The sequence below is a fragment of the Petromyzon marinus genome, unplaced genomic scaffold (assembly GCF_048934315.1).
Source record: "Petromyzon marinus isolate PM22_M1 ecotype Great Lakes invasive population unplaced genomic scaffold, UKy_Petmar_22M1.pri1.0 PM_G_Scaffold_21, whole genome shotgun sequence".
NCBI lineage: Eukaryota > Metazoa > Chordata > Hyperoartia > Petromyzontiformes > Petromyzontidae > Petromyzon > Petromyzon marinus.
Window position 1 is genome coordinate 2,638,597 of NW_027422773.1, and position 24,310 is coordinate 2,662,906.

Here is a 24,310-nt window from a genome sequence, read left to right on the forward strand (position 1 = left end):
GGTCCTAGCTAGGCTTCAGCCCAGTCTTCTGTCTTTGTGCAGGGAGAGAACTCCACGAGGTCCGTTGGGTCACCCGTCTTATACCCCTTCGTGGCCAGGCAGAACCAATCACACATTCCCACGTGGAACTGTCTGATTGGTTCGCACCAAACCCTGGCCACGATCCGTTTCACCTCGACTGACCCCAACCGTTGTACCCAGGGGTAATGCTGCACCGCCCTGGTGGCAACGCAGGTTACGCAACAGCGCGTAGTTAACACCTCTACATCACCCCCTCCTTCGGAAGCTCCAGCCGTCCCGGCTGCAACAATGGGAAACTCCGAAATTACCAATGGTAGAAGAATTGTGAGTGTGCCTCACGAACAACAAGAACAATTAAACCCCTATAAATACCCCCCTTAACAACATAACGTATGTACAAGGCACTAGACATGCCAAAAAAAACATTATAACAACCGGCGAGATTTCGCGCGCGTGCGTTTCGCGGGGCCATCGTAGGGGATGGCAGGCTTTGTCGGCGGCACAAGGGAAGGAGGAGGATGAGCCAGAGCATCCGGTGGGCCTTTAGGCATCTCCACGGGGACACCTGCTGCTCCACGGTCCATTGAGGCCGAACGTGGCCTGCATGGAGCCGTCACTCCCGCGTCATCTGCAGGAGGAATGACACGCCTGCGCTGTGGGTTAGGCACCAACGGGGCAACATCCGGCTCGTCGGACGCGTCGCACACTCGGCCCCCATGTCGTGTGTGTTGTGGAGGGACGCGTGGCGTGACGAAGGGTTTTAACCGAGAGGGGTGAACGCACCAGCGACGCCGTCCCCAGCTAATTTTAACACATTGGGGACGCAGGACTTCCACTACCTCAACCGGGCCTCGCCATGGTCTGAGGAGTTTGGCCGACGTGGACACCGGCACCTGGGGGCAGTGGAGCCATGCCCTGTCTCCCGGTGCCCACCGATGCGTGTACGACCGAGGGTCCCGCAGTCGCAAATTCGCCCGTTGGCGGGAAGCCGAATTTTCAATGGCGGCCTCCCGTGCCTCGGCCAACTTACGGAGGTTGAATCGCAAGTGGTCAACGAGCTTTGACTTTTGCGGTGGCTGTTCGATTTCCAGCCGAACGTCGGCGGGAGGAAAGGCATCCCTGCCGTACATTAGAAAGAACGGGGAAAATCCCGTCGCCGCGTGAGGTGCCATACGGTATGCGGCGAGGACCCCCGGAACCTGCAAGTCCCAATCGAGGTGGGATTCATCGACCTGATGGCATAACATAGCGGTGAGAGTTCTATGAAGGCGCTCCACCATGCCGTCGGTCTGGGGATGGTAGGGCGAAGTGCGCACTTTCTTAGTGCCCAACAGGCGGCACACATCAGTCAGCAAGGCTCCTGAAAAATTTCTTCCCTGATTGGTCAGCAACCGTTCTGGTGCGCCCTTGTCCAGGACGTAGCCTTGAACAAAGGCGTCCACAACGGCCGCCGCCGACTGGTTGGGGAGGGCCCAGGCCATAGGCCACCGTGTAAAATACTCTACCCCAACCAGAAGGTACTTATTACCCTGTGGCGTAGTAGGAAAAGGGCCCAAAATATCGAGAGCCACCAACTCATTTATACGAGAGACCGAAATGGGTTGCAGGGGTGGGCATGCCGGTTTAGCCGGCGGTTTACGTTGCGCACAATGGGTGCATCCCAGCAAAATGTCAGTGACGTCGTGCAGCATCCCCGGCCAGAAAAATTGCAACCGCAACAACCCAATGGTCTTATGAACACCCAGGTGCAATAAACGCTCATGCGCCGCCCATACGGCCTTGCATCGCAAGGCGGATGGCACAACGATTTTATGTTGACACGAGTCAGCATCCCAATGCATCAACAAGCCGCGCTTCATGACAAATGAATTAAATTTGCCCTGTCTTGGAACCGCATTATTCACGTGGCGACGCAACCTCAATAACGACATGTCCTCGCCCTGGTGCCGACCCCATTCAGCCAAAGTTAGCCCCAGCAAATCGTCACTGGCCATTGGATCTGCATGATCCAACATCGGCGCTGAGGCGGCGGGAAGTGCGGCTGACACCGTTGTGAGAGGCGCGACCTGCGCAGGCAGTGGCGGCTTACAACGGCCCGAGCCCAAAAAACACGCACATTTTTGAGCCGGCGGAAGGCGAGACAACGCATCGGCATTCGTGTGTTGTGCACCCCTACGGTAAGTGACATTGAAATCGTAGTCCTGAAGGACTTCGAGCCACCGAGAAAGCTGCCCGGACGGTTGGTCAACCCGCAGAGCGTACTGTAAAGCCGAATGATCAGATCGCACGGTAAAATGCTGACCATACAGGTACGGCCTGTATTGCTGAATAAAAAAAACAATGGCCAGCAGCTCACGTCTGGTCACACAGTATCTTTGTTCAGCAAGAGACAAAACTCTGCTACCATAGGCAACAACCCTTTCAATGCCATCAACTTTTTGGGACAGAACACCCCCAATCCCCGAGCACAGTTCCTTGCGGAATGACGGTTGTGGACAATCCGACATTCAAAACCTGCAAGAACGGCTCCCTGTCGGCTGCTACGAGGGTCTGTGCAGCCACCAAATCTAACCCCTTAGCAGCTGCGTTTGAAGGCCCCAGCAAAATGCCATGTGCCGAGGCCTCCGGGGCTAGCGGTTTTTTAAGTTGCAAGGGCACGAGCATTTGTGTCCCCGGCGGAATGCGGACTGTGCTCGCAACAAACGCCTGCACCGAGGCACTAGCCATGCGCGGATGTGAGGGTGTGGGCAAGAACGCCATCCGTCGACCCGACGGGAGTTCGATGCAGCCTTGATCTACAAGGATCTTAATAGGCATTTTCGCGAGAAAATCAGTGCCTAACAAACACGGCACGGCGAGGGAAGAAGAGACCAAAATAGGCCCTGCCAATTTAATGTCTCCAATCGAAATTTGCGCCCGAATTTGCCCAATAATGCCAAGTGAACTGCCATTAGCGGCGAAACACGGGATAGAAACCCGTTCCAAGGGGCGGCATCGTACGGGCAGTATATTGTAAATCAGATCCGAAATGATCATAGCCGACGCACCAGTATCGACCAACACGCGAAATTCCACACCCTCGATTGATCCGACAACCACGGACGAACCTGCCGTCGCCGCGACTACCCTATGGGCCAACTCAGACCACTGCCCAGGTTTGAGTGGCCGCGAACAAACGCCAGAATACCCCCCATCACACGCCGAATCGCGAGCCCTTCTTATGGTGCGTTGCAGTGTGTGTGGTGTGAATGAGGGCCGAGCGTGAGAGGCGTCGCGACTTGCCTGGTTTTGCCGCGATGCCGTGGACGTCCTGTAGTCCTGGCCCCGGGATGCGGAGGGGCGTCGTCGAGGCGCACGGCAGTCAGAGGAGATGTGGCCTCGTCGGCCACAGTTGAAGCACGTCAAGTCGCCGCGTGGAGCAGGCCGTCCCCGCTGCTGGTCGTTGCGGCGACCAGCGTGGTCGGACGATCGCCGGCCCGTTGACCTGGTCGCCATGAAGGCCCGGTCGGGGGAGAACTCGGCGTCCCTGCTGGCAGGCTCCGACGTCGAAGCCGAGGCGGCGATGGTCGATTCCGTGTGGAGCAGCAGATGTGCGTGGATGCACCGAGCGGCTCGTAGCGAGCACATACTGTCGTCGTCCACCGCTTGGATGACGATGCACAGCTCGCGCGCCAGCTCCAGCATCTTCTGGAGAACGATGGCATCGATGGCCTCGTCGTCCATGCGAGGGTAACCCGCTCTTGCCATCGCCAGTAGAGCGGTCCGGAATGCCAACGGAGACTCTTTAGGGCGGCGTCGCCTGTCGTAAAATCGGCTGCGGACGTCGGATGGAGGCCCGTACACGTCGGACATCCGTCGGAGGGCCGATTGAAGAGTCGCCCTTTGTTGCCTGGGGATGGTGAGGAGCGAGGCGAGAGCGTCGTCATCCAAAGTGGCCGGTAGTGCTCGGAGCACCTGTGCGTCCGACCAGCCCACCATCTCTTGGTGGCTCAGGAAGCGACGCTGGAACGCCGCCCAGTCGCCCCCTTCAGATGTGAATTCTCGGAAGATGGGCAGGCGTTGTTGGAGGGCGGACGTCGTCTCCCCCTCAGCTTGTACCGTCTCGAGCCGGAGATCGGCGATTTCCTGGCCGATAGAGTCTACTGTACCGTGTCGGTACAGTGATGACGCGGCGTCCGCTGAGGAATTTGAATCCGCAGCGTCGCGTGCTGATGACGTTGCGGGTTGTGATTAGCCCCCCGCGTTCCCAGGATGCCCCTGGCTTCCACTTCCGGCGGAATCACGTGGTTCCCCGGCGGGAAAATCAAAATGTCTGCCCCGGCCGATGGCGGGAACGTCCGCCGGCGGCTGACTCGGCCCGCCCGCAACCTCCAAGTTGATCTCTTCGAGAATGGAGGCCGCGGCGTGTAGGAGTTGAGCGAGACGGCCGTGTGCTGCCCTGAGTCCGTCCTCCATGGCAGGGGGAGCAACCGGCTGCTCAACCGGTGGCTGGGCGGCCGTCAACGCGGCAGCGTTTTCAGCAGAGCTGGCGGTGCTTGGAGGTGAGACAGCGTTATCTTCGTTCTGGCTCCGCGCGTGGGCTGAACTTCTGGTTTCCATTTCCAACCACTTCTGACTCCAGTTGTAGTGTTGTAAGGACGAGCAGACTTCTTAGGAGGCACACTCTGTTTATTGTATTATTTCCTTATATAACGCTTAACACACACAGAGGGATATTCGGTCCCCTCACCCGATACCCTAGGGAGGTACAGCCTCCGGACCTGGCGGGACTCACACGTCTACCGCTAACCTCCTTGATACCTAAGGAGGTACAACCTCCGGACTTGGCGGGACTCACACGTCTACCGCTATCCTAGTCCTCCGGCTAGGACCTAGGGGAGGCTATCTGACCCACCGCTGGCCCGGTGGGTCCTGACCACTGGGTATGCCGAGCCTTAGCCCTTAGAAGGGCTGGGAGGCTGGTCCAGGGTCCTAGCTAGGCTTCAGCCCAGTCTTCTGTCTTTGTGCAGGGAGAGAACTCCACGAGGTCCGTTGGGTCACCCGTCTTATACCCCTTCGTGGCCAGGCAGAACCAATCACACATTCCCACGTGGAACTGTCTGATTGGTTCGCACCAAACCCTGGCCACGATCCGTTTCACCTCGACTGACCCCAACCGTTGTACCCAGGGGTAATGCTGCACCGCCCTGGTGGCAACGCAGGTTACGCAACAGCGCGTAGTTAACACCTCTACAGATGTGTATACTTTAACTTAGCTATTTCAATGAGCCATTTCAATGCTAAATTATATGCAGATTCCTTTGTCAAGGCGCTTTGTTTCTTCTCACACAGCTTAAAGGTCGTGATCTGAGCGTGGCTTTTTTCACTCCAGCGCTGTCCTCCAGACAGTCTCGTCCCTTCACCTGATGAAGGCCGCTTATGTTGTGGCCGAAACGTCGTGATTTTTGTTATTTTATTTTTTTACCTACGTGACTTTACCCAATAGAACCAAAGAGTATGGATCCTAGCAGTCACGAAAGCTTTAAATCTAGAACTGTGAATCCATTTGCAAGTAAACTCACATTTCAACAATGAGGGTTGAAAGCATTAAGCATTAGCTCTGTCTGCATGTCTGTTCTGTTGTAAAGATGATCCAATATGAACACAATTGTAGCACAACAGCTCTGTTGCTATTAGGGACCTAACAATGTTGAAAACTGGCCAACATTGATTAAACGGCCCACTCATGGTCCAGAGCAGAACTCGGTACCACCTAAGGTAGCAAAACTTAAGTCGTACCCATTTATTTGGATGGAAAATGAAAGTAAATTACTTGATAGTCTCACTCATTGCATTTGTTTATCACTGGCCACGTAGAGAAATTGAAACTGCTCAATTTAGGCCACCTCACGTGGTACCGACAAAGGAGACATCTCATGGGCTATGAAAAAATAAGAATAGGTTGTATCCTTTCTGGCAATAAAACAGATCTTAAGATTCATTGAAAAAGGTTTCTGTTTGTTGTTTGAACATCTAAACACCCGGTTTGTTGCCAAAAAAGGATCAAATATATTCTTATTTTGTCATACTTTGATACCGGCAAAACGGTCTCATCTTGAAGCGTCTCATGGACTATTGGATGGGGAGAAAAAAACCGGCGCTAAATGTCAGCGCCGACCTCTCCTGTCGTGCCCAGTGACGTCATCACGGGCGAAGTTCACCGCGCGAAGTCAAACGCCGCCTCGTGAGCGCCGCTCAAAACGCAAAATCATCGCTCGGTGAACATTTCCGAGGACAAACAAACGCATGCCGGGAACCGTGTGAGTTTGTGTTTCTTGTTTCCCCTGCGCAATGTGGGGGAGGGCTTGATCCAGCAGTGGATTGACAAAAGCGCTGTATGCATACTGCACCGGCTACGCTAACGTCACATTTAGACCCATGGACCGAACAAACGCGTCTCTCTTTCTCCATCCGTCTCCACTCTCTCTCTCTCTTCCTCTCTTCACTGCTGGCCTGTAGGTTTGGGCCGAGCGAGTTCCTGCCGGGGATTTGGCTTTTCAGGAGCTGATTCCCCCCGTGATTTTGTCGGCACGAGGCGACCGCGCGGAGTGTCAAGGGCTCCACCGGGCCCCAAGCCGCTGCCCCAGCACCACCGTAGTAGCCAAACCACCGGTGCTCGGCATGGCCTCTATGAAGGTCTTGCTGGACCTCATGTTGCGCACGGGGTACAACATTGTCCAGGAGAACGGACAGAGGAAGTTCGGACCACCGCCCGACTGGCAGGGGCCCCCTCCCGCCCATGGCTGCGAGGTGTTTCTGGGGGGGATCCCGCGCGACCTCTACGAGGATGAGCTGGTGCCCGTGCTGGAGACGGTGGGGAAGCTCTACCAGCTCCGCCTCATGATGGATTATAGCGGAGAGACCCGCGGCTATGCGTTCGCTACCTACGCGACGCTCGCCCAAGCCACGGATGCCATCAAGAAACTCGACAAGGTAGAGATCCGTCCCGGACGCCGCATTGCAGTCTGCATCAGCGTGGACAATCGCCGCCTCTTCATTGGGGGGCTGCCAAAGGACAAGAAGCGAGAGGAGGTGATGATGGCGATGAGTGGTGCCACTGAGGGCGTGGTGGACGTCAAGATGAGCGTTTGTCGCTGGGACAAAACCCTCAACCGAGGCTACGCGTTCATCGAGTACGGGAGCCATCGCGCGGCCGCCATGGCCCGGAAGAAGCTCCTTCGAATCAACTTCCGGCCATGGGGCCGGACCATCAAGGTGGGCTGGGCCATCCCGGAGTGGGACACGGCGGCTGCGGCTGCGACAACGGAAGACGAGGACGAGATGGAGGCGGCGGTGCCAGACCTGCTGCAGCCGGAGTGCACGGGCACCGGCAAAGCCGCACACAGCCTGTTTGAGGGCTGGGGGGCACGCACGCGGCTGTGGTGGGTACCTCGCCACCTGCGGCCCATGCCCGTGGCTCTCGAGGCGCTGCCGGAGGCGGCCATGCTGTCGTGGGAGGTGCGGCTGCGGATGCTGTGCCGGACCGCCGGCATCAGCTACCCAATCTTCGAGCTGCACGCTCACTCGGAGCCCGGGATGCCCGTGGGCCTCCTCTATAAGGTGTCGGTTTCCGGGGTGGGAGAAGGCGCCATCATCTTCCCCGAATTTCTGAGCTCAAGCGTGGAGGGAGCACGGGAGGTGGCGTGTCAGCTCGCCTACAACATCCTCACCAAGGCGAATCCTCCTGGCGGTGGTGGTGATGGCGGTGGTGGTGATGGTGGTGGTGGTGGCGATGGCGGTGGTAGGCCGGGCTGCACTGCGGTCACCGGACAACGTCGAGCGGTGGCAGCATCAGCGGCGTCGTCGTCCCACGGCCGCTGCTGTCCCGTGAGCGACAGGGCGCTGCCGTGGCCGCTGGCGGCACCACAAAGGGCGAGGAGGAGGAGGTGGTGGTGGTGGTGATGGAGGAGGAGGGCGATGAAAAGGAGGAGGTGGATGAGAAGGAGGAGGTGGATGAGAAGGTGGATGAGAAGGAGGCGGTGGATGAAAAGGAGGAGGTGGATGAGAAGGAGGAGGTGGATGAGAAGGTGGATGAGAATGTGGATGAGGAGGCGGTGGATGAGAAGGATGAGGGGAAGGTGGTTGAGTAGAAGGACGAGGTGGAGGGTGACTTTGTGTGGTGGTTTATAACCACCACCCCCTGCTCCGATGCCATTCCCACACGGGAGGGGGGCAGCCGTGGCTCCCCCTCACACTTGGAACCAGGTACATACACAAATACATACACACATAAACATACACAATAAACATACACACATATAAACACATACACAAATACATACACACATAAACACATACACAATATACATACACACATATAAACACATACACAAATACATACACACATAAACACATACACAATATACATACACACACATAAACACATACACAAATACATACACACATAAACACATACACAATATACATACACACATATAAACACATACACAAATACATACACATATAAACATACACACATATATACATACACATATATAAACACATATATACATACGCACATATATACATACACACACATATACATACACACATATATACATACACATATATACATACACACATATACATACACACACAAATACATACACACATAAACACATACACAATATGCATACACACATAAACACACACACATATACATACATATACATACACATATATACATACGCACATATATACATACACACATATACATACACACACATATAATTACACACATATACCTACACACACATATACATACACATAACACGTAGGCTTTCGCGACCAATATTATTCATAATAAAGGTTTTTGGGTTAGATCGCGTTATTTATAAATGTGTCGTAACCCTCCACCACCCGACACAGCCAATCAGCAAAAAGTGTCACGTTGACAAAGGACAAATAGTTCACTACTTGTGTTGAAGAGTGAATCCACAAGATTTACAATGTTTGAGTAGTACTGTGACGTTTCGCTGGTAATTACATCCAGCATCATCGGGCGATTCACCAGAATGGTGAAGCCCTCTCCACTTGCTCCCGGTCTTAAATAGAGCAGCAGGGTGACATCATCATTTAACTCATATCAGGTGCAGTGATTTGAGGCGGAGGGGGGGTATTGTAATTATATAATCGATTGGTAATCAGTCAATGGTTATGATTAGTAATGAGTTGTAGATTAGTTGTAATGTGTGTTATTGTGATTATATGCTACGTTAGTAATCCGCGAACATAAAGCAGACTTCAAACACGGTAGAACGAACTCCTCTGCCGTGGCATATCACTGTTATAATTCAGTTGGCTCACATGACATTGACTTCTCGAAGACGGAGGTTCTTTGCAAACCAACCGGCTACCATGAGAGATTCGTTCATGAGGCCATTCACATATACAAGCACAGAGACAATTTCAACCGAGAAGATGGATTCTGGCTTAGTAACCATTGGAAAGATGTTTTAAACCATTTCCGTTCTTAATTAATTGTATTTTATGATGACCTTCAGACCGCAGCTCTTTCGCTGGCATTGACTCTTAATACCTCTCACACCACGGTTAATGGTATGGTTTACAACATGGAGTATAACAGCGCCTCGCAGCTGTCTCTCTCCCCCTCCTCCATTCCGACCATGGATGAACTCGTCCATCTGAACGGGGCTCGTAGCTATCCGTGGTGCTAAAGTTGAGGGTAAGAATCCACCCATTTTTTCGCCATATAGCATTGTGACATATAACGATTTATTGTTGGTAGCTTAGCTGATTGGAGAATATATAGAGTTTATTGATAACATTGAGGTAATTTATATTTTAGTTTTTTATTGGTTTACTATGTAGTATTCATTATATAGTGTAGTGTATACTCAGTTACTGTTAATAGTTCAGATGTGTAGGCTTTGACTTTAACATAGCCATTTCTGTGACCAGTCACAAGCTAATCACTCAGTTATTTCAATGCTTAATTATCCTGTTTGATTTGTACTAGGTGCCTCTGTAGATGTGTAGGCTTTAACATAACTATTTCTATGACCAGACACAAGCTAATCCCTCAGTTATTTCGATGCTAAATTCTCCTGTTTGATTTGTACTAGGTGCGTCTCTGAATGTGTATGCTTTGACTTTAACATAGCCATTTCTGTGACCAGTCACAAGCTAATCACTCAGCTATTTCAATGCTAAATTCTATGCTAATTCCTTTGTCAAGGGGTGCCTCTGTGGATGTGGATGCTTTGACTTTAACATAGCCATTTCTGTGACCAGTCACAAGCTAATCACTCAGCTATTTCAATGCTAAATTCTATGCTAATTCCTTTGTCAAGGCGCTCTGTTTCTTCTCACACAGCTTAAAGGTCGTGGTCTGAGCTTGGCTGTGTTCGCTCCAGCGCTGTCCTCCAGACAGTCTCGTCCCTTCACCTGATGAAGGCCGCTTGTGTTGTGGCCGAAACGTCGTGAGAATTTTATTGTGTTATTTTATTTTATCAATTTATTATTTTGTTCTCATTCTACGTGACTTTACCGAAAGAACCAAAGAAGATGAATCCTTGCAGTCACGAAAGCTTTAAATCAAAACCTGCATGGGTATTTTGTGCCACCAAACACTCCACCCCCCGTTGTTGATGAAGCAGATGTTGAGAGAGTGGAGAGTTTTCCATACCTGGGCAGTGTGCTCATGACCGGCTCTGGTTTGACAGCAGAGGTCTCGCTCAGAATCAGTCGACCGGCATTACGAGGAGAGACGGAGTGCTGTTGGATTTGGAGCTGAGTGTCTCAATCGGTCTCTGTGGAGGAGGCTCGTGTAGGAATCTGCTACTGGGCAGTTGGAGGCAGGCGCCCTCCGTAACTTTCGTTCGGCACTTCACGTGGCCTTAACGTGCACACAGCCTGGCACAATCGCCGTGGTAACGTCACGGCCACTTAGTGGCGAATGGTGGTTGTGTTTGGAGATCTGAAGTGTAGCAGTTAGCGCTACGCTGCACCACGAACCTGACGACCCAAGTTCGATTCCCACTCGCATCCAACATCGGTGACGATTATTTGAACCGGTCCAGGGCCTCCCCTAGGTCGACTCCGCCTCAAATGAGTTCCTGGTGCAGTGTGTAAACATCGCCACTGGGGAGACAAAGGCGGCCGGGCGTGGTGTTGGCCACCCACCCCCTTCGTGTGCCATGCCGGCCTTCATAGGTGCTCGCTAACAGCACTTGCCCCAACGGTCTGTTAAGGCTACACGGGGGATCTTTGTCTTTTTGCGACCCGGTGAGTGTGTGCAGCAAGTGTCTCTGCTGGGCGTATCAGAAGGCAACGAAAATAAGGACAACTTGGCAGTCACACAGACACAGTGACACACATGCGCAGAGACAAACACACATGCAGAGACACAGACACACACGCAGAGACACATAAACACACACGCAGAGACATAGACACACACACAGACACATGCAGAGACAGACACCGATACAGACACATAAACACAGATACACACAGACACACGCAGAGACACACACACACCGATACAGACACACACATAGACACACGCAGAGACAGGCGTGTGTTTGTTGGGATGATTAAAACAAAGCGTTGTTGTTGTTGTTGGGGAGTTTTTGGTGTTTTCACTTTAGGAGTTCATAGATGAGAGATGTAAACATCTCTAATAAATACATCAGTAAGTGGGTTCATAATGGCCGTGTCAGAGACACTGACACCCTGGGTTCAAGCCCTGGGTCTGGGTGTCTCTCTCTCAGTGGGTTCATAATGGCCGTGTCAGAGACACTGACACCCTGGGTTCAAGCCCTGGGTCTGGGTGTCTCTCTCTCAGTGGGTTCATAATGTCAGAGGCACTGAGACCCTGGGTTCAAGCCCTGGGTCTGGGTGTCTCTCTCAGTGGGTTCATAATGGCCGTATCAGAGACACTGACACCCTGGGTTCAAGTCCTGGGTCTGGGTGTCTCTCTCTCAGTGGGTTCATAATGTCAGAGGCACTGAGACCCTGGGTTCAAGCCCTGGGTCTGGGTGTCTCTCTCTCTCAGTGGGTTCATAATGGCCGTGTCAGAGACACTGACACCCTGGGTTCAAGCCCTGGGTCTGGGTGTCTCTCTCTCTCAGTGGGTTCATAATGGCCGTGTCAGAGACACTGACACCCTGGGTTCAAGCCCTGGGTCTGGGTGTCTCTCTCAGTGGGTTCATAATGGCCGTGTCAGAGACACTGACACCCTGGGTTCAAGCCCTGCGTCTGGGTGTCTCTCTCTCTCAGTGGGTTCATAATGGCCGTGTCAGAGACACTGACACCCTGGGTTCAAGCCCTGGGTCTGGGTGTCTCTCTCAGTGGGTTCATAATGGCCGTGTCAGAGACACTGACACCCTGGGTTCAAGCCCTGGGTCTGGGTGTCTCTCTCAGTGGGTTCATAATGGCCGTGTCAGAGACACTGAGACCCTGGGTTCAAGCCCTGGGTCTGGGTGTCTCTCTCTCAGTGGGTTCATAATGGCCATGTCAGAGACACAGTGACACCCTGCGTTCAAGCCCTGGGTCTGGGTGTCGTGGGTTCCATGCCGACCCTGATGCCCGCTGCTGCTGCCGCTGTATAGACTTTGTCTCTGTCCCTTTTGTCGCGTGGATTTTTTCCGGGCCCTCTGGTTTTCCCCTCCACATTTGAGAAACGTGAGTTGTCGAGTATTTGTCAACTGCTCTAAAGGTCCACGTGATGATGACGACGACGATGATAATAAACCGAATTGCTAGAGCTATCATTTGTAATGGTCAGGTCAGGGCCTTCTGAAAGAGCTATGCCGCATCTCAACGAGGGCCTTACCCGGTAAAAATAAAACGTTTCGTTTTTAGTTCAAGTCTCGTGCACAACATCACGCGTCCACCTGTTAAGAGGAGGAGGAGGAGTTCCAGCCCAGGTAAGTGAACTCGCCACCTTTATTATCGTCACCACCACCACCACCGCGATGTCTCCAGCAAACAACGAAACAGCTGCCAGGCCCCCTTCAGTCTGGGGGCAGGCAGGGAGAGAGGGGACGAGGCCACGACAGACCACGTGACCCACAACCAACGCCGGGGCACGTGGCGACATCAAACAGAACCGTGACGCGCAAAGCGCCCCCACCCCCCCCCCCCCCCCTGGGTGGGGGCGAGTCGGACGGACGACGATTCTCTGTCGACTCTCTCGGATCATTCTGGAAGATGCATTGTGGACGCGCCCCAACAACGCACGCACAGCCTCACCACCCACCGGGCCATCGATAAAGTTGTGTGAGTCTGGTGAGTCTTTGGATCTCTGTGTGGTGAGTCTGTGGGTCTTTGTGTGGTGAGTCTGTGGGTCTCTGTGTGATGAGTCTGTGGGTCTCTGTGTGGTGAGTCTTTGGGTCTCTGTGTGGTGAGTCTGTGGGTCTCTGTGTGATGAGTCTGTGGGTCTCTGTGTGGTGAGTCTGTAGGTCTCTGTGTGATGAGTCTTTGGGTCTCTGTGTGGTGAGTCTATGGGTCTCTGTGTGATGAGTCTATGGGTCTCTGTGTGATGAGTCTATGGGTCTCTGTGTGATGAGTCTGTGGGTCTCTGTGTGATGGGTCTCTGTGTGGTGAGTCTATGGGTCTCTGTGTGGTGAGTCTATGGGTCAAACTCAGAAATATCCAGTGGCGGCAGGCATCGTCAGGGGTCGGGATGGAACCCACGACCTCCTGCGTGCCAGGCGAGGTGGTCGAAATCTAACCACCGCGCAGTGTGATTGGTGTGGCGACGACTTGGGGAGCGGCTTTCATCCGGCGGTGTCAACCGGGGGCGGGGACGAGGTCCTAAAGTTCGATTTCTGCTCCACCGCGGTGGTGGCGGCGGTGGCGGCGGTGGTGTCGGCGGTGGTGGCGGCGGTGGTGGCGGCAGCGGCGGTGGCTACCTGCACTCGGCAGAGACAATATCAGGCTTGGGGACCAGGCCTGGGGCGTTCCCCCCTCGCTCGTTCGCCGGGGAACGAGAAGATCACGCAGGGTGGGGAGAAAAACTCACAAGGCACGGAACTCGAAACAACAGCCAGCAGCAGCATCATCATCATCAGGCCCCATGATGATGATGTCGGTGGTGGTCGTAATTAGCGGTGAGGTGTCACCAGGTACTTGAATTGTGAAGGTTGTCGTGGGTTTACTTTACAACACACTACCGGTTCGTACTGAACAAGCATACTACACTGTACACTACACACCACTCTGTACACTACACTACACACAACACTGTACAGTACACTGCACTGTCCACTACACTATACACTACACTGTACAGTACACTATAAACTAGTAACTAATTGGCACGTTTTGTTTACGTGACACTAAACCTGACTAATTGGCTGCGTCAGGTGGTGGCGGGTTTTACGACACAGCGTTTATATATTGACGCCACTTAACACAAAAACAAATTCGACTTTGGACACAACGGGAATATTGTGTTCATGTAGCAGGAGGAATCCACAAATGTACGGTCGGGGGTACGGGGGTCAGAACGTTACAACAGCAAACACGACATGCAAACACGACACGCAGACACGACATGCTAACACGTCACGCAAACATGACAAGCAGACACGACACGCAGACACGACACGCTAACACGACACGCAGACACGTCACGCAAACACGACACGCAGACACGACACGCAGACACAACACGCTAACACGTCACGCTAACACGACACGCAGACGTCACGCAAACACGACACGCAAACACGACACGCAGACACGACACGCTAACATGACACGCGCCGTCGGCACATGCCAGGTATAGCAAAGGTTAACAAATCAATAAAAATAAATATATAGACACAAATATTTTGTGTATCTTACCGGGTAAGCCCCCCGCTGTGCTACTACGTCACTTGTTTAGTAGAAGCTACACCGGCTACCACAAGTGACAGCTCAACTCAGTGGCTTATCGTCATCATCGTCATCATTATCGTCATCATCGTCATTATCATCGTCATCGTTATCATCGTCGTCATCATCATCGTTATCGTCATCATCGTCATCATCGTTATCATCGTCATCATCATCGTCATCATCGTTGTCATCGTCGTCATCATCATTATCATCGTCGTCATCATCATCGTCATCATCGTCATCATCATCGTCGGGTGGCAAATATAGAGCAGCAGCCAAATGGCTCTGAACGCGTAGAGACGCAGGAAGTGTCAGGGTCAGGATAGGACCCACGACCTCCTGCGTACCAGGCGAGGTAATAATACGGTTTTTCCCCTTTTTGGTACTGGCAAAGGAGGTCTAATGATGTAGATGATCCAGGCGAGGTAGTTAACATCTCATAGCCACCGTGATGACGACGATGATGATGAGGGAGACACCTCAAACTCCAAATACACAGGTGTCAGGGGCGGGGAAGTAGCCCACGCCCTCCTGTGGACCAAGCGAGGCAGTCCACATCTCAGCCATTGTGATGCTGATGATGATTATGAGAGACACCGCAAACTCTAAATATACAGCAGCAGCAGGCGTCGTTAGGGTCTGGATCCAACCCACGCCCTCCCGTGTACCAAGCGAGGCAGTCCACATCTCCGTAGCCACCGCAACGCCACCGCCGCTCACCGGGACGCTCGCCGGCATTCCGTCTGCCCCGCACGGTGCACATCAGCAAGGGGAGCAGCACCAGCACCGTCAGCACCGTCATGGCCACCGTCAAGCTGATGGGGTAGATACTGCTGCCGCTGGCGGGGAGCGTCGCCTCGTCTCCCGTAGACACCGCGGACGAGGGTGGGGAGGAGCGGGAGGTGGATGGGGTGGTGGTGGTGGTGGTGGCGGCGGTGGTGGTGGTGGTGGCATTGGTGGTGGTGGCGGTGGTGGCGGCGGTGGTGGTGGTGGCGGCGGTGGTGGTGGCGGTGGTGGCTACGGGATTGGGGACACGAGGAGATTCGGTGAGACGCGGGGAGATAACGGGGAGATACGGGTAGACATGGGGAAGCAGAGACACGGGGAAACAGAGAGACACAGTGAGACAGATACAGACAGAGAGACAGATACAGACAGAGAAACAGACAGAGACTGACAGAGAGACAGACAGAGAGACACAGACAGAGTGGGATGCTGAGCAGTGTTGTTGGATGAGGTTAGTGAGGAGGAGGTTTTGGTCTTAATCACTTCTCTGTGTATGTGTGTGTGTCTGTCTGTGTGTGTGTCTGTATGCTGGGCTGGCTGAGTCATGTAGCCCGCATGCCCAGCCACCGCATGCCGAAACAGCTTTTGTTCGGCCGGATCGAGGGGGCTGAACGGGCGCGGCATGGACTGGAGAAGAGATGGAGTGATGTGGTACAGAAGGACGTGGAGCTGAGTGGACTTGCCGATGACTGGTACCAGCGGTGTCAAGATCGGCCTCTGTGGAGGAGGCTCGTGAAGGACACTACTGGGCAGTTGGAGGCAGTCGCCCTCCAACAACAACGGAGGGCGGAGGAGCGACGCTCACAACAACGAGCGGAGCGCCGGGTGGCTAAAGCCCAGCAGGTTGGCACAGTAGGGGGCACAGGTGGTGCATCAGCCAGTCATCTCAGTCAGTCGACCCGTGGCACCTGGGTCTGCCCCGTGACCTGCCAGCGGGCGTTCGACACTCCACGTGGCCTCAAGGTGCACATGTCCTGGCACAAATGTCGTGGTGACGTCACCACCACTTAGTGGTGAATGGCGGTTGTTGTTGTGTCTGTGTGTCTGTGTGTGTCTGTGTGTGTCTGGTACAAGCGTCGTGGTGACGTCACCGCCACTTAGTGGCGAATGGCGGTTGTTGTTGTCTGTGTGTGGCTGTCTGTGTGTCTGTGTGTGTGTCTGTCTGTCTGTGTCTATTCAACATTGCCTTGCCAGGCACGCTGAGGAGAGGCTTGCAGAGCCCCAATGTGGTTTCAGGAAAGGGCGGTCCTGCACAGATGCCATATTTTCTGTCCGTCTGCTACAGCACAGGTGTAGGGAATTCCAACAAGACCTACATCTCTGCTTTATTGACCTGGTCAAGGCCTATGATACCATCAGTAGGCCTGGGCTCTGGGTTGTTCTTCATGCTTTTGCAGTCCCTGACCCTCTGCTCACTATCATTAAGGACCTTCATGATGGTGAGCAGGCCCGGGTAAAACTACGTGGCCGGGAGTCAGAGCCATTCCCTGTACACCTTGGGGTGCGATAGCGATGTCCTCTGGCTCCCACATTATTTAACATCTATTTCGACCGCGTAGTTCGTGAAGCCTTCGATGGCCGTACCAGACCAGAGGAATTTCCATCTGGTACAGATGTAGCGCCATAGATGGAACGGCGGTGCCTCGTACCGTCAGGGGAGGGGCTGCAGCGGCAGCCCTAGAGGGGAGGGGCTGCTGGGGGCTCAGGACCCCAGACAGCCCCACCCCTCGGCTCTAGGACCCCAGACAGCCCCACCCCTTGATGGGCAGGAGGCACCAGAGGGGACCTCCCCGGCCGATCTGGAGCCAGCCGCAGCCGAAGAACGAAGACCGGCGGCGGCGGCAGCAGCCGGGTAGGACCCTGGACCCCCTCACCCCACCGTCCTTGTGCAGGGCGGTAGTCGGTGACGTCACGTCGCGCTCAGCCCTCCGGTATGATGATGTCACGTGCGGTGACGTCACGGACAGGGGGCCGGGACGGTGACGTCATGTCCCCCCTGGTTGGGACCCCGTGATGCGTTCGAGGTCGTCGCAGGGAGCCAGGAACGTGTGAAGTTGGGAGTTGGGACCCAGGGTAGGGGGAGATTGGCACCGGGCTAGGGGAGCCTGTGGGTGTGCTAGGGACCTCCCCAGTACCCTACCCCTGGGGTGTGGAGTGTAGGCAGTGAGTGTGCAGTACACGGAGTCATGGTGTGTGAAGAGAAGTCTTTAATAAAACAACTGGCACAAGCCCCTACACGAAGATCTGCCTCCGAGTCGTCATTTACGCCTCAACACTTGTAAGGGCCTTGACGCCGTGCGGGCCGGTGGTGGGACTCTGGGACTCCCGGCCCCACGCCCTTGTAAGGGCGTGGTCGCTGTGCGGGCCGGTGGTGGGACTCTGGGCCGGTGGTGGGACTCTGGGCCAGTGGTGGGACTCTAGGCCAGTGGTGGGACTCTCGGTCAGTAGTGGGACTCTGGGTCAGTGGTGGGACTCTGGGCCAGTGGTGGGACTCTGGGTCAGTGGTGGGACTCTGGGCCGGTGGTGGGACTCTGGGCCAGTGGTGGGACTCTGGGCCAGTGGTGGTGAGACTCTGGGCCGGTGGTGGGACTCTGGGCCTGTGGTGGGACTCTGGGCCAGTGGTGGGACTCTGGGCCAGTGGTGGGACTCTGGGTCAGTGGTGGGACTCTGGGCCTGTGGTGGGACTCTGGGCCAGTGGTGGTGGGACTCTGGGCCTGTGGTGAGACTCTGGGCCAGTGGTGGGACTCTGGGCCTGTGGTGGGACTCTGGGCCAGTGGTGGTGGGACTCTGGGACTCCCGGCCCCACGCCCTTGTAAGGGCGAGGTCCGAGGAAGCCAGAGTGTGGACCCGCACCTTGGCTGGATGAGGTCAGGGTAGCCTCCCCTAGGGTGGTCACAGCGGAGGAGCCCAGAGCGTAGGCAGTGTCACGGCACGCTAGGGGCAGGCCGCGTGCCTAGGCTGTAGCAGTGTATCAGGAGGACTGTTGGAGTGCTGCGTTGTAATAAAGGAGTTACCTATGCAAAGTGTCTCCGAAACCCACTACACAGATACAATGGGAGGCTGATCGATGCCCAGGTGCGGTCAAGGGATGGCTCCCTATCGCTCAACCACGTTGCGTATGCCGATGATCTGGTAATCGCTGCTCACTCAGAGGAGGAGTTGGCGGCGCTGCTGCTAAACCTGGAGCTTGCCACTAAGAGGTGGGGCCTTACCATCAGCCCCACCAACACTAAGGACCTGCCTGGGTATTTTGTAACATTGGACAATCTACCCCCACAACTCCCAATTGGTGATTGAGTTGTGGAGAGAGTGGAGAGTTTCCCATACCTGGGCAGTGTGCTTATGACTGGCTCCAGTTTAACAGCAGAGGTCTCACTCCGAATCAGTCGAGCGGCAATATCTTTTCATCGGTTGCGTAACGCTGTGTGGAAGCTACCTGGTCTGTCACTCCGCACGAATCTTCAGGTCTTCTCGGCCACAGTCATTCCCTCCCTTCTCTACGCTTGCGAAAAGTGGACCCCCCTAATGGAACATATTCGCCGGTTAGAAACATTTAGGCTGGCCTGCCTACGATCCAATTTGGGTTTAAACAGGCTGGATTGTGTGAGCTCACAAATTCCAGAAAAATCTGGACAAAGTCCCATTGGTGAGCTCCTCCGGCAGGCAAGGCTCGGACTCCAGCCCCTCGCACCCGTCCAGAGCCCCCGTTTAGCCCCTGTGGTGGTCACATGAGGGGAGGAACCAATCGGAATTGGCCCTCCCCCCACAGCACTGTCCACGACAGAGTTGCCCGTACGGCACCGCGAGGAGGTAGGGGGTACACACACACACACAGGTACATACACACAGGTGCACACACACACACAGGTAAACACACAGGTACACACACAGGTACACACACACAGGTACACACAACCGCCATTCGCCACTAAGTGGCGGTGACGTCACCACGACGCTTGTGCCAGGCTATAAAGCGTCGTGGTGACGTCACCACCACTTAGTGGCGAATGGCGGTTGTTGTGTGTACCTGTGTGTGTACCTGTGTGTGTACCTGTGTGGTGTGTGCACCTGTGTATGTACAGGTGCACACACACACAGGTACACACACAGGTACACACACAGGTACACACACACAGGTACACACACAAACAGGTACACACACAAACAGGTACACACACACAGGTACACACACACAGGTACACACACAGGTACACACACAAACAGGTACACACACACAGGTACACACACACAGGTACACACACAGGTACACACACACAGGTACACACACAGGTACACACACAGGTGGGCATCACACCCACACACGATAGTCGATCATGTTCAATTCTCATGTAATCAAAGTAGGAATCGATTCATTAAGATTCATTTTCGACCACTTAATTCTCATGTTATCCGAACGAAATCGTTTTAATTAGCTTAATCAACCGTATATCGATTCCAATGTTATCCCAATATAAATCGACTCTATACATCCATTACTCTACAATAATCGATTCCTAATGATATCCCATTAAGAATCGATGCGAGTATAGCTAATCGAACCAGGAATCGAATTTCTCTCCACGTGACTAAAGATCGCTCCATGGCGATGCGTCAACTCGTCTCTAGACTTGGCCTACTCTTCCTCCTCCACCTCGTCACGTGGTGCAGCAGCCACGGTGAGCCGAGCCGGTCGATACATCGGGTGCCAGGTTGTGGTGGACGTGGGGAGCGGTGGTGCAGTGGTTAGCGCACTGTGTGTGTGGGGAGCGGTGGTGCAGTGGTTAGCGCACTGTGTGAGTGAGTGTGGGGAGCGGTGGTGCAGTGGTTAGCGCACTGTGTGTGTGGGGAGCGGTGGTGCAGTGGTTAGCGCACTGTGTGAGTGAGTGTGGGGAGCGGTGGTGCAGTGGTTAGCGCACTGTGTGTGAGTGTGGGGAGCGGTGGTGCAGTGGTTAGCGCACTGTGTGTGTGTGGAGAGCGGTGGTGCAGTGGTTAGCGCACTGTGAGTGTGGGGAGCGGTGGTGCAGTGGTTAGCGCACTGTGTGTGCGGGGAGCGGTGGTGCAGTGGTTAGCGCACTTTGTGTGTGTGTGTGTGGGGAGCGGTGGTGCAGTGGTTAGCGCACTGTGTGTGAGTGTGGGGAGCGGTGGTGCAGTGGTTAGCGCACTGTGTTTGTGTGTGTGGGGAGCGGTGGTGCAGTGGTTAGCGCACTGTGTGTGAGTGTGGGGAGCGGTGGTGCAGTGGTTAGCGCACTGTGAGTGTGTGGGGAGCGGTGGTGCAGTGGTTAGCGCACTGTGTGTGTGAGTGTGTGGGGAGCGGTGGTGCAGTGGTTAGCGCACTGTGAGTGTGTGGGGAGCGGTGGTGCAGTGGTTAGCGCACTGTATGTGAGTGTGGGGAGCGGTGGTGCAGTGGTTAGCGCACACTGAGTGCCGTTTGCCCATCTCCCCAGCCCCGGCTTCCCCACTGAATGTGCGCGTGGAGTCTCGAGACCTGCTGACACAACTCCGCTGGGAACCAGCTGACGTGAACCCCGCCACCAGCAGCGTCACCTACAGAGTGGAGAGCAAACTGTGAGATGGTCGCTCACTCACTCACCCAGCCACTCACTCACCCACTCACTCACTCACCCACTCACCCACCCACTCACTCACCCATCAACTCACCCACCCACTCACTCACTAACGCACTCATTCACCCACTTACTCACTCACCCACCCACTCTCTCACTCGCCCACTCACCCGCTTCCTCACTCACTCACTCACCCATCAACTCACCCACCCACTCACTCACTGACTAACGCACTCACTCACCCACTTACTCACCCACCCACTGTCTCACTCACCCACTCACTCAGCCACTCACTCACTCACTCACCCACCCACTCACTCACCCATCCACTCACTCAACCACTCACTCACTCACCCACTTACTCACCCACCCACTCTCTCACTCACTCACTCACCCACCCACTCACTCACTGACTCACTCACCCACTCTCTCACTCGCCCACTCACCCGCTTGCTCACTCACTCACCCACTCACTCACCCACCCACCCACTCACCCACCCACTCCTCACCACCTCCTCAACGTGTCTCTGTCTGTGCAGCTATGGACGAGCCCACTGGCGGACCGTCTGCGCTGCAACAACAGAGACTCGGTGCGATGTCTCCTCAGCTCTGCGGCATCCCGGTGACCGCTATCACCTGCGCGTCAGAGCCACCGTTTCATCGTCATCACCGGGGGCCTCACCAATCTCCCTGCCCTGGGTCGTGGTTGAGGTCTTACCCTTGGAGACAAGTCAGTGGCTTTGTCTATGTGTGTGTCTCTGTGTGTGTGTCTGTGTGTCTCTGTCTGTGTGTATGTATGTGTGTCTGTGTGTGTATCTCTGTGTGTGTGTGTCTGTGTGTATGAGTCTCTCTGTTTGAGTGTCTCTGTGTGTGTCTGTCTGTGTGTATGTGTGTCTGTGTGTGTGTGTCTGTGTGTGTGTGTCTGTGTGTGTGTGTCTGTGTGTGTGTCTGTGTGTCTCTGTCTCTGTGTGTGTGTATGTCTGTGTGTAGAGTGTCTGTATGTGAGTGTCTCTGTGTCTCTGTGTGTGTGTCTATGTCTCTGTGTGTGGCTGCCTGTGTGTATGTGTGTCTGTGTGTGTCTCTGTGTGTCAGTGTCTCTGTGTGAGTGTCTCTTTGTGTGTGTCTGTGTCTTTGTGTGTGTCTGTGTCTGTGTGAGTGTGTCTCTGTGTGTGAGTGTCTCTGTGTGAGTGTCTCTGTGTGTGTCTCTGTGTGAGTGTCTCTGTGTGTGAATGTCTCTGTGTATTGTCTCTGTGGGAGAGTCTCTGTGCGTGTCTGTGTGTGTCTCTGTGTGTCTGTGTGTGTCTCTATGTGTGAGTGTCTCTTTGTGTGTCTGTGTGTGTGTCTCTGTGTGAGTGTCTCTATGTGTGAGTGTCTCTTTGTGTGTGTCTCTGTGTGTGTGTGTCTCTGTGTGAGTGTCTCTGTGTGAGTGTCTGTGTGTGTGTGTCTCTGTGTGTCTGTGAGTGTCTCTGTGTGTGAGTGTCTCTTTGTGTGTGTCTCTGTGTGTGTGTGTCACTGTGTGTCTGTGTGTGTGTGTGTCTGTGTGTGTGTCTGTGTGTCTCTGTCTCTGTGTGTGTGTATGTCTGTGTGTAGAGTGTCTGTATGTGAGTGTCTCTGTGTCTCTGTGTGTGTGTCTATGTCTCTGTGTGTGTCTGCCTGTGTGTATGTGTGTCTGTGTGTGTCTCTGTGTGTCAGTGTCTCTGTGTAAGTGTCTCTGTGTGTGATTGTCTCTTTGTGTGTGTCTGTGTCTTTGTGTGTGTCTGTGTCTGTGTGTATGTGTCTGTGTGTGAGTGTCTCTGTGTGAGTGTGTCTCTGTGTGTGATTGTCTCTGTGTGAGTGTCTCTGTGTGTGTCTCTTTGTGAGTGTCTCTGTGTGTGAATGTCTCTGTGTGTGTCTCTTTGTGAGTGTCTCTGTGTGTGAATGTCTCTGTGTATTGTCTCTGTGGGAGAGTCTCTGTGCGTGTCTGTGTGTGTCTCTGTGTGTCTGTGTGTGTCTCTATGTGTGAGTATCTCTTTGTGTGTCTGTGTGTGTGTCTCTGTGTGAGTGTCTCTATGTGTGAGTGTCTCTTTGTGTGTGTCTCTGTGTGTGTGTGTCTCTGTGTGAGTGTCTCTGTGTGTGTGTCTCTGTGTGTCTGTGAGTTTCTGTGTGTGAGTGTCTCTTTGTGTGTGTCTCTGTGTGTGTGTGTCACTGTGTGTCTGTGTGTGTGTGTCTCTGTGTGTGTCTCTGTGTGTGTGTCTCTGTGTGTGTGTCTCTGTGTGTGTGTCTCTGTGTGTGTGCCTCCGTGTGTGTCTGTGTGTGTGTCTCTGTGTGTGTCTCTGTGTGTGTCTCTGTGTGTATGTATCTGTGTGTGTCTGTGTGTGTGTGTGTCTCTGAGTGTCTCTGTGTGAGTGTCTCTGTGAGTGTCTCTGTGTGTGAATGTCTCTGTGTATTGTCTCTGTGGGAGAGTCTCTGTGTGTGCATGTCTGTGTGTGTCTCTGTGTGTCTGTGTGTGTCTCTATGTGTGAGTGTCTCTTTGTGTGTCTCTCTGTGTGTGTGTGTCTCTGTGTGAGTGTCTCTATGTGTGAGTGTCTCTTTGTGTGTGTCTCTGTGTGTGTGTGTCTATGGGTCTCTATGAGTCTCTACGGGTCTGTACGGGTCTCTGTGTGTCCCTGTGGGTCTCTGTGAGTCTCTGTGTGTCTGTTGGTCTCTGTGTGTCTCTGTGTGTCTCTGTGGGTGTCTCTGGGTCTCTGTGTGTCTCTGTCGGTCTCTCTGAGTCTCTGTGGGTCTCTGTGTGTCTCTGTCAGTCTCTATGTGTCCCTGTGGGTCTCTGTGGGTCTCTGGTGGCCGGGCCTGCTGTTGGCCACCCACTGCTCGTGTGCTGTGCCAGCCTTCATAGACGCTGTTACTCGCCAACAGCAATTGCCTCAACAGTCTGTTATTTCAAGTTTCATTTCAAGTTTTCATGTATTAGGTATAGCCCTGTGACATGGGAATCAATAGTGGTCACCCACCTAAGTTCATTATAAATGTGGGAGCATTATACGCATTAGTTCGCTATCACGACATACAGTACC

At 54.0% G+C, this 24,310-nt stretch overlaps 1 long non-coding RNA gene across 1 annotated transcript; it reads left to right on the forward strand.

Annotated features, from left to right (window-relative positions):
* Positions 1-20,258: 20,258 nt before the first annotated feature.
* Positions 20,259-21,969, forward strand: LOC142912581 (uncharacterized). Its single transcript, XR_012934146.1, has 3 exons — positions 20,259-20,372; positions 21,141-21,261; positions 21,800-21,969. It is a non-coding gene; the product is annotated as an uncharacterized LOC142912581 (long non-coding RNA).
* The last annotated feature ends 2,341 nt before the right edge of the window (positions 21,970-24,310 follow it).